Source organism: Myzus persicae, unplaced genomic scaffold (assembly GCF_001856785.1).
Source record: "Myzus persicae strain clone G006 unplaced genomic scaffold, MPER_G0061.0, whole genome shotgun sequence".
NCBI classification, from domain to species: Eukaryota; Metazoa; Arthropoda; class Insecta; order Hemiptera; family Aphididae; genus Myzus; species Myzus persicae.
This window is the reverse complement of record NW_019104112.1, coordinates 11,748-21,127: the sequence shown is the minus strand read 5'-3', so window position 1 is coordinate 21,127 and position 9,380 is coordinate 11,748. Positions and strand designations below refer to the sequence as shown.

The 9,380-nt window shown below is 26.8% G+C and overlaps 1 pseudogene; it reads left to right on the top strand.

Annotated features, from left to right (window-relative positions):
- Positions 1-430: 430 nt before the first annotated feature.
- LOC111038877 lies at positions 431-2,137 on the top strand (annotated as a pseudogene).
- Positions 2,138-9,380: the final 7,243 nt, after the last annotated feature.

The following is a 9,380-nucleotide window of genomic DNA, read 5'->3' as shown; positions in this document are numbered from 1 at the left end:
TTTTATTGTTTATTGTTCGGACACGGACGTTTTGGTGCCGCCGTTTGGACGCTGCTGTTTTGGCCCTGCTGTTTTGGCCCTGCCGTTTTGGCGCTAACTCGGTTTGGAAATTACAATTTTGTTAAATATTACAATTTATTTGAAATGAAAATATAGTAAATAGTTAGTTATAAAAATGTAAAAATGATTGGCATATAATCCAAGACGAAATAATGTCAATCGACAATAAAGATCGCACGTTATCTATTGTGACTGTAATAAAGTAAAACGATAAAAGCAAATCATGCTGTTCACGCGCAAAACCATTAGATCATATATTGCATAGAATCTACAACGTCGATTAGAAAAGAAAGGTCACGCGTTATCTATATATGATGATAAAAATAATATAACAATAAAAGTAAAATTTGGTGTTCACCTGATAGTTCGGTGTCATTTTTGTCTAATACAGTATACAAGGACGCGTTTAGTGAAGTGTTAATAAAGTTTATACACAGTTAAATACAAAACAAATTTAAAAATGGAGAAAATTCAATCGGAACGTGATCGAGAAATGCTTGTAAATGACGGTTACTTGTATATTTTTGATAAATTTAGAGCCGACAAAGTAAAAAAGTTTTAGAGATGTCGTCAAAAGAATGATTGTTTGGCAAAAATTCATGCAAGTATTGACAACTTAACGATTTTAAAAAAATCTGAAAATTTACACACGCATGGTTCTGATGCTGCTAAAGTTGAAACACAAATTGCTATTACCAATATTAAAAAACGGGCATTGTCCACAACGGAACAAACATCATGCGTTATCAATGACTGTACATCAAGTCTATCACAAGCGGTAAATGTACTAAAAAAAAAATTATACAATATTACTATACAGGTTGATTCTTTTATCATAAAATACTCGTTATTTCGTCAAATATTGACTTCTTTCTTTTTCAAAATATTTTTTATATTTTTACATTTTTATACTAGGGTGTTCTTCCAAATAACGATGCATTAAAAAAGCAAATCAGAAGAAAAAGGAGAATTGCTCAGTTTGCTCCACCAGCACCTTTGGATCTGATTTCATTAGAAATACCTGAAATGTATCAAACTTATTCACCAGAAGAAGGTATCCATGAACAATTTTTATTAAATGATAGTGGTAAAGAAATTAATAGAATTTTAATATTTGGAAGACAAACGGGATTAAATATTTTGGAACGTTCTAAGACATGGTTTGTTGATGGAACATTTAGTGTTAGTCCTTCATTATCTTAGCAAGTATACATTATTTTGGCAGAAGACGTAGGTGGTATTCATCCAATAATATACGCACTATTACCAAATAAAAAAGGTGAAACTTATCGCAAATTATTTACAATGCTGATCGATCTAAATCCAAGATTATTACCAGATTCAATTTCTATTGATTTTGAAATTGCTGCTATTAGTGCAATTAAAGAAGCGTTTCCTCAAGTAAACGTACATGGATGTTATTATCATTTAACCAAAAATTTTCGGAAAAAAATGGGAGACATAGGAATGATATCGAATTATAACAATGATGCTAATTTTTCTGTGATGGTAAAAATGATAATTTCATTAGTATTTGTACCAATTGAAGATCTGGACGTGGCAATAGATTTGCTTGCTGATGATTTACCTGACGACATTGTTCCGTTACGTGAATGGTTTGAAGAATATTATATAGGAAGACAAAATAGAAGAAAAGTGGGTAGTCGATCACCACAATTTCCTCCAGAAATATGGAATTTATATCAAAGAGTGTTAACAAACCAAAACCGCACAAATAATCACGCTGAAGCTGCTAATAGGCGTTTAAATATTCAAATGGGGGTTACTAATCCAACAATATGATCATTTATAAATTGCCTTAAAAAAACCCAAACAGGAAGAGACGTTTTTTATGAACAATTAGTTACTGGTGGAAGTCCACCAAAAAAAAAGAAAAAAAACATTGATAATGATAAAAGAATTTTAAAATTAGTGTCTAATTATGATAAAAATAGAATTTTATTATTTTTAAGAGGCATTGCAAACAATGTTTCATTAGGGTAACTATTTTTAATGTAATAATATTTTGACTATATTACCTTGTAATAATGTTTTAAAACTATTTATTTTTACTATATATTTATATTTATACTTTGACTATATATTTATATTTTGACTATATTACCTTGTAATAATGTTTTAAAACTATTTATTTTTAATATATATTTTTGATATAAATTCTACTAGGTTAGTTGGCGCCAAAACGGCGGCGCCAACGTTCTAGACCGTTATTGTTAAGCCATGATTGCTGCATGATGAAGTCTCATGGGATAAATATAGGTACATATATTATATTATATTCTTATTATTATTGCTATTATATTAATATAAATATTATTATATTTATCTTAATCTATCAAATCATAAAAATTTTCATTTTACCAACAACATTTACCAGATGTACTTATTTATTCCATATTATATTTTCATTTTATTTCAAAAACAGTTAAACACTCAGAACTTAAACCTTTAAATATTTATTGTTAAGTGTAAGTGATAATTATCACAAGTTATACAGTTTAAGATTAGAACATAAATGATAAATAATTGTTGGAAATAAGTGGAACAAAGGAAAAACATTTTTATTGTCGTTTAATATAAGTCAAAATTTTTTTTTGTGAACAATATTAAGCATGAAAAAATCTTTAATGTTATATAATATGATTTAATATATCATTAATATTCAAAATATTATTGGGCTCGTAAAAAGAGTGACAACTACCCAAAGTCTTAATGTATATTGGGAGACCAAATATCTAACAATATATAATTAGAACCAAGTTATTTTAAATTATATTGTACAATTTAATTTATATTTATCTAAAAAATAAAAAAAGCCATATTAGTGAAAGGTTAGAAAAGAATATACATTAAGATATTTTTTTTTCGACTTTAATATTATCGATACAAAAGGAATCTATCGGTTTCGCCAAGCCAGATTCTGCAACACCAAAATACATTTTTATTAGATTTGTTGTTTGTATTTATTAGATTGCACTACGAGCATAAGGGCTATGAAAAACTCGTAGGTATCGATAATATATGTTCATGTATAGCAAGTTTTATCAAAAACCATACAATATCGTATTAAACTCAAAATGATTACAATTATATTTACAATGAAAAAATTGAATTTTCTTTTATTATAAAATGAAAAAAAAATGTTTGAATATCCTAAATACTAATACTTTTTACCCAGATCAAAATTTATTATTAAAAATAATTTGAAAAAACTAAAAAATAGAAATAGTTATATGGCCAACGCATGACACAACATACTCTTGAACTAAGATGTGCAGCACGGCAGTAATAACCTGTTACTGTTATGCCATTTAATTGAGCTGATAAAACCAAGATGTTTTTCTAACAATCTAACCCAATGCAATATTTCTTTTATGTATTAAATTATTAACACCTGCTGATGTTCGGTTAATGCTACAGCTGATGATGGAGAAGCATCAACTAAATATCCGCCTTATTTAGTCACGAGTAACACCATTTACCCAAACTGTTAGTTATCATACATACGTTGTTGCATGAACCCTTGGTAGTAATTTGTAAGCTCTGTAAAATAAACTTCATTACGCCATTTATCATTTGTGAAATATAAGACGAAAAGCCATAAAAGTATAGGGTTTTCCTTCACTTTCAGCACCACTAATTCAATTTATACGTACTCAACACTGATTTAACTATATGAAATACAAATGATAATAATTAGTTATAAATGTGATATTTTTTAAATAGATCTACTATAAAATAATAGATACATAATAAGATAAGTGAAAACAATGTGTTTTCATTTTTACAAGCAATACACAGTCTGTATTAAAATATGATAGAAGACGAATAAAGGATAAAACTATGAAATATGACATGTTGATATTATTTTGATAACATAAGGAGCCACCCATTGATGACACTTTCTATTATAATACAACTATACTAATGCTAATATTACTAATACTATTGAGAACGATAAGGGTGAGAACAGCATACGGTGGTTTGTGCCTTTTGGAATTAAATGTCTTACTGAAACTCATTCAGATACGATTATGAAAATAGCTACGGTTGAACAGGGTAATGAAAAAAATAAACCAAAAAGATAAGATATCAAACATTGAACATTCATAGTACAAAATAGTAATGTGGAGTATAAAAATTCAAGTTATTCGTTAAAATATTTTTTGAATTTGATGAGAAATTACCAAAACTTAACCTAACTATGGATATTGATTCCAAATGTATGTCAAACTTAAAATTATAAACTTGGTTTTTTAATTATTGGGCGAAGAAGGTGTCCATATATATATTTATAGGACGATTATTATAAACTTTTTTTTTTAAATGCACGGCCCAAAGATCTTTATAAATGTTATTAACAACATTATTATCTTTGACTTTTTTATGCATATTTTCTTTATACATTTTTTATATAATATATTATATAATGTACATAGCTGAATCCTTCAATAGGAAAACCAATGACATTTCAACGTTGCACTTTAATTCTTTCTGAATCGTATACATTTTTTGAGTTGATGGTAAGTTCATTGTAAATTTTAATTGTTCTCAATGGTTCGGATAAATATCTAAAATCATTTCATTCTGACGATAACTAAAAATACAAACTCATTTAAAATACGCAATTAATTATATTACTTTGAAATCAATCGAAATATTAAAAAATAATACATTTTAATACTTTGGTTAATTTTTATAGTTAATAAACAAATTGACTTTGTAGTATCAACATTTTAAATAAAATAAATAGCCAATAGATGATTATAAGTACAAACAAAATTGTGAAACAAGCGCTCTAACAAAATTTTAAATGGATTCATACATATAAGGGAACACGGTGAGTAAAAATTTGAGGACAGTTAAATTTTTAACACCCAAATTATATAAATTAAATTGAAAAATTAAACACGTTTAAAAAAAACACAAAATGCACGTACTTCTATCATCTAGAATTTAAATAATAAACATACTATTTAATAAATCTCTAATAACTATTGTTCACAATATAAAAAATATAAGAATGAGCTAATACTTTGCTTTAATAAAATATTTTATTACTTTACATTTTACAAAGATCTAACAGCGTTAGTCGAACGTTTGGGTGATTTTAATTCATGCTGAATGTTGTTGGTATAATATTTTTTGATTCAATGTGTCTCAATATTAAATGTAAGGTTACTCAGAAGTTATAACAAAGAAAAAAAAGGTGGAGAAAAAGTGTACAATTGTATAGTGCTGTATAATGGTTGTTAGATTTGAATTTAATAATTCATCATTTATACGAAAAACGATTCTGCGTGTTACAGTAGATTAGCCTAGCATACTCAACAAAATAATACAATTTAAATGGATTGAAAAAGGACAGTTTTTATGAGGGTTCAAAATAGTCAAATTTTAAATTGCATTCGGGTCTTATACCAAAATTGTTGCGAATAAAGTGATAATTTAGTGTGTGTTACTGTGTGTAAAAAAATAGCAGATACAGTTTTAATTTATTTAGATATACTTTAAGTAGGTACGTACGAAATGTAGCTAGAATAAAATACAATTTATTGTTGTTAATGATAAAATACTCAAATGATTTGTTCTGTCATAACATCATGATTTGAACCAAAAATTACCAACAGGTGTAATATAATATTCATAAAATGTTATTATTAGAGATGAATATCTATTATAATATATTAAAAAGATTTTATTGTAAATTAAAATATTTAATACACATTTTTTTTCAGTAGGAGACCAACTAACTTTCAAATGTATTAGTTTTGGGTAAAAACCAAAATACCTTATCATTTGATCTTACTTCGTATCGGAATTTTTGGTTTATTAATTATATATTTTTTGTTTCTGTATAATATACAAGTTGGTATAGCGATCATTACACAGTATTCTGATGTACAGAAGTTGTCAAGTGCAAAAGTCATGGATATGAATTTAATGATAAATCATATGTACAAAAACCATTCTGAGTGGATACAGTATGTCAGCCTAGTATACTTGTAAAAATAATAAAATTTAATTTAATTCAAAATATTCAAACTAAATTTATAGTTTTTGTTAGGGTGTGGTAGGAAAAACTGAATGTCTGATCTCAAGTAGACATAATAATGAATTTGAATTAATTTTAAAAATTAATATCGCATTTCTAGGTCAAGCAGCATGATTGACAAAATATTAGTATGTTTTGGCTATAGTAACTCTCCACGATAGGTTCAAAACATTAACTTAGTGAACATATTGACTAATCCATTATACCGTCCAATATAAATTTTAAATAAATCTTTAACAAGTTAATTACGTACGATATGAAGCTGAAATAAAAAAAAATCGTAGTTATAAATTATACAATATTCATATAGATACGTAATATTGTTCTGCAATAACATCGTTCATTGAACTGAAAGTTTGAAGCGACACTTTACGCGGCACTTTGTATTTGTAATTTCTTAGTTTATCAATTTTTATTTTTATTTTTGTGTGATATAAGTATTGCAGGTATTACAACCGTCGATTATTCCATAGTATTCATAAAAATAATGTGATAATATTTTAAGGCGTCATCCACTATGCCCAAATGGAATGGTACACAACCACATATTATGTTATCTCAGTCTCACACGTGAAATAGACATATCATATTTACGCTCAGGAGATCATTTTAAATTTCGTTTGTTTATAAAAAAGAGCGAATCGACCTACTATGAAACTTGGAGAATGATTTTAAGAAAATTGTGTATCTACTTATGTTTTTTTTTTTTTTATGTAAGTTTCATTGTTCATAAAAATATGCGTATATAATATAATATTGCGTAAATTAAAAATTGTACTATTGTAAACATTTTTAAGATATTTTCATCATCAAAAATGTTATAGTTTAAGAAATATTGTTTGTATGAAGTATGATTTTTATGAATCAAAATATTGAATATTTGATTCATTTTCAGTTTTAATTTTATAGATTATATTAATTCGTATACAAAGATTATTAAAAACATGTTAAGACTTTTAATCATTTTCATAATGACAAATTAAACTCGATGATTTAGAATATTTTCATTAAATTTAATAAAACAGATACGTACTCCGTGCTACACCAGCTAAAACAAATACAAATTAAATTAATTAGTTGTTAATTTATTAAGTGATATTATCTGAAATTGACATACTGTAAAATATTATATACATATTTCTTTACCGTTTATTACATTAAGGATATGGGACAAAGTAACAAGTATGACGTTTTAACATTATTGTGAAAAAAGAATACCCCCTTTGATAACACTCCCTAAAATTTTTTTCAACGTTGATTGTTATTGTACGATTATTTAAGTTTTTTGAAATGTCTAACTGAACTCAATTGGAAAAGAATTTAAAAATAGTCATTGTGAAAAAAATAACATTTATAAAAAATACTAAAATACTAAACATTCGTAATAAAATATGTATATGCTACCAATGTGGAAAATATAAATTTAAGAAGTTTCGTTAAAATATTTTGAGTTTGACGAGACCTTACGCTGTCCTGCGATAACATACATAGGAATCTCGCTACAAATGTTTAAATGTATCCATTGATATCCTTTTTTGTGTGTGTATGAGTGTGTAGGCGGTGGAAATATTGGTACGGATGTTTAGGAAATACGTGTATATACATTATACGGGGCAACGGTTCGTCATCAAAACCCAGGGTGATCAGGGACTTAGCGATGCCAGACGATGTTTCACACCCAAGCACACATAAGTGACTGCAACCAACATTTTGGGCCGTTGGCGAAGTATATTTATTTGAGCATACCGTTACAATGTAAAAGACATAAAATAATTGAAAGTGGATTTAAATAAAACAATTCTTTAGCATCTTTTGGTGCCAAGTACAAGCATATTTTGTTATTTCAATTTTGATATTGTACACAAATGAAATTATGAAACTATCATTTTAGCAAACTTACCATTTATCACTAGAAAAAAGATATTTTCATGTTATTATTGTTGCTAATATACGTTATATATATCATATTACATGTACTCACATATCATATTTAAACTTAAGGTACACTAACGTATGCATTATTATAAATAAACATGATTTAAAAACAAGGTTGGAGGTTATTTTTATAAAAATTATTTAGCAAATCATTATTGTGAACGAACCATAAATTTAATAAATACGTTATTTATACATTAAGTGTGGCAAAAAGAATCGTTTTTAGTTTCAAAATACAAAGTAAAAAAAAAACACATCATCGTTATTGATAATTTCTCACTTCTATAAGTATCAAAAATATTTAGAAGATACGTTCTACACAAAATAACAAACTTATGCAGGTGGGTAGTGGGTATTCGTTGTATAAAAAAATAAATAAAAAATACGTACTATCTTTTACTGTAAACGATAAATCTTATTTAGTTAAGAACTATGTACATAGCATTTTCCGTAAATGATATTCTAAACATGTTCATAGTTATTTATATTCATTCCATAAGAGAAGACTAAAAAATATGAAAATTAACATTTAATATACTTACTCAAAGGCTCTGCAAAATTTAAATTTTATATTTTACATTATTTATTTTTACTTTCATTATATTCGATACGAAATGTATTCCGGTGTTTAATATGATGGATTCCTGTGTTTTTTTCTTTTGTGAGGGATAATATATGCATCCTGAAGGATGTAGATAATAGATGATGTCATTAAAAATTTTATTAAATGAGTAAGTAAATATATGAATGAATGTGAAAATAGCTGAAATTCAATTTTAAGATTTTTTTTTCATTCGATGTCCCACACTCGTAATGTGTGCATCTAATTTAATCGCCAATTACTATTTTATTAAAAATCAAATCAATTACTTAACATTTATTGTTGTGTAAAGTGTTAAAAAAACGAAAATATCCAAGTGCTTTTTATTAAACAAAGATCGCCGTCCTTTTAGGGCTAAAAACCCCAGGACAAAACTTTTCGTAAGTATTTTAAGTACTCAAATCCATATATATTAATCAGACCATTCCCAACTGTTATCTCTCATTACGCAACAACACGCCTATTAAAATGAGTACTAAATTAACTAAGCCTATTACCCCAATTAAAATTTTGAACCAAAACACAATACAAAAAAAAAAAAAACACGCATTAGCCAGTCAACCGACTCTGATACGAACGATGTTTTCAATTACGAGTGGACTGAGGCTGTTTCTCCGAAATCTCTTAAACGTCGAAACTCGTCCAATCAAAGTCCGTCATCAAAAACAACTAAAACCACAACAAACACTCAATTTTCCTCTTATAATA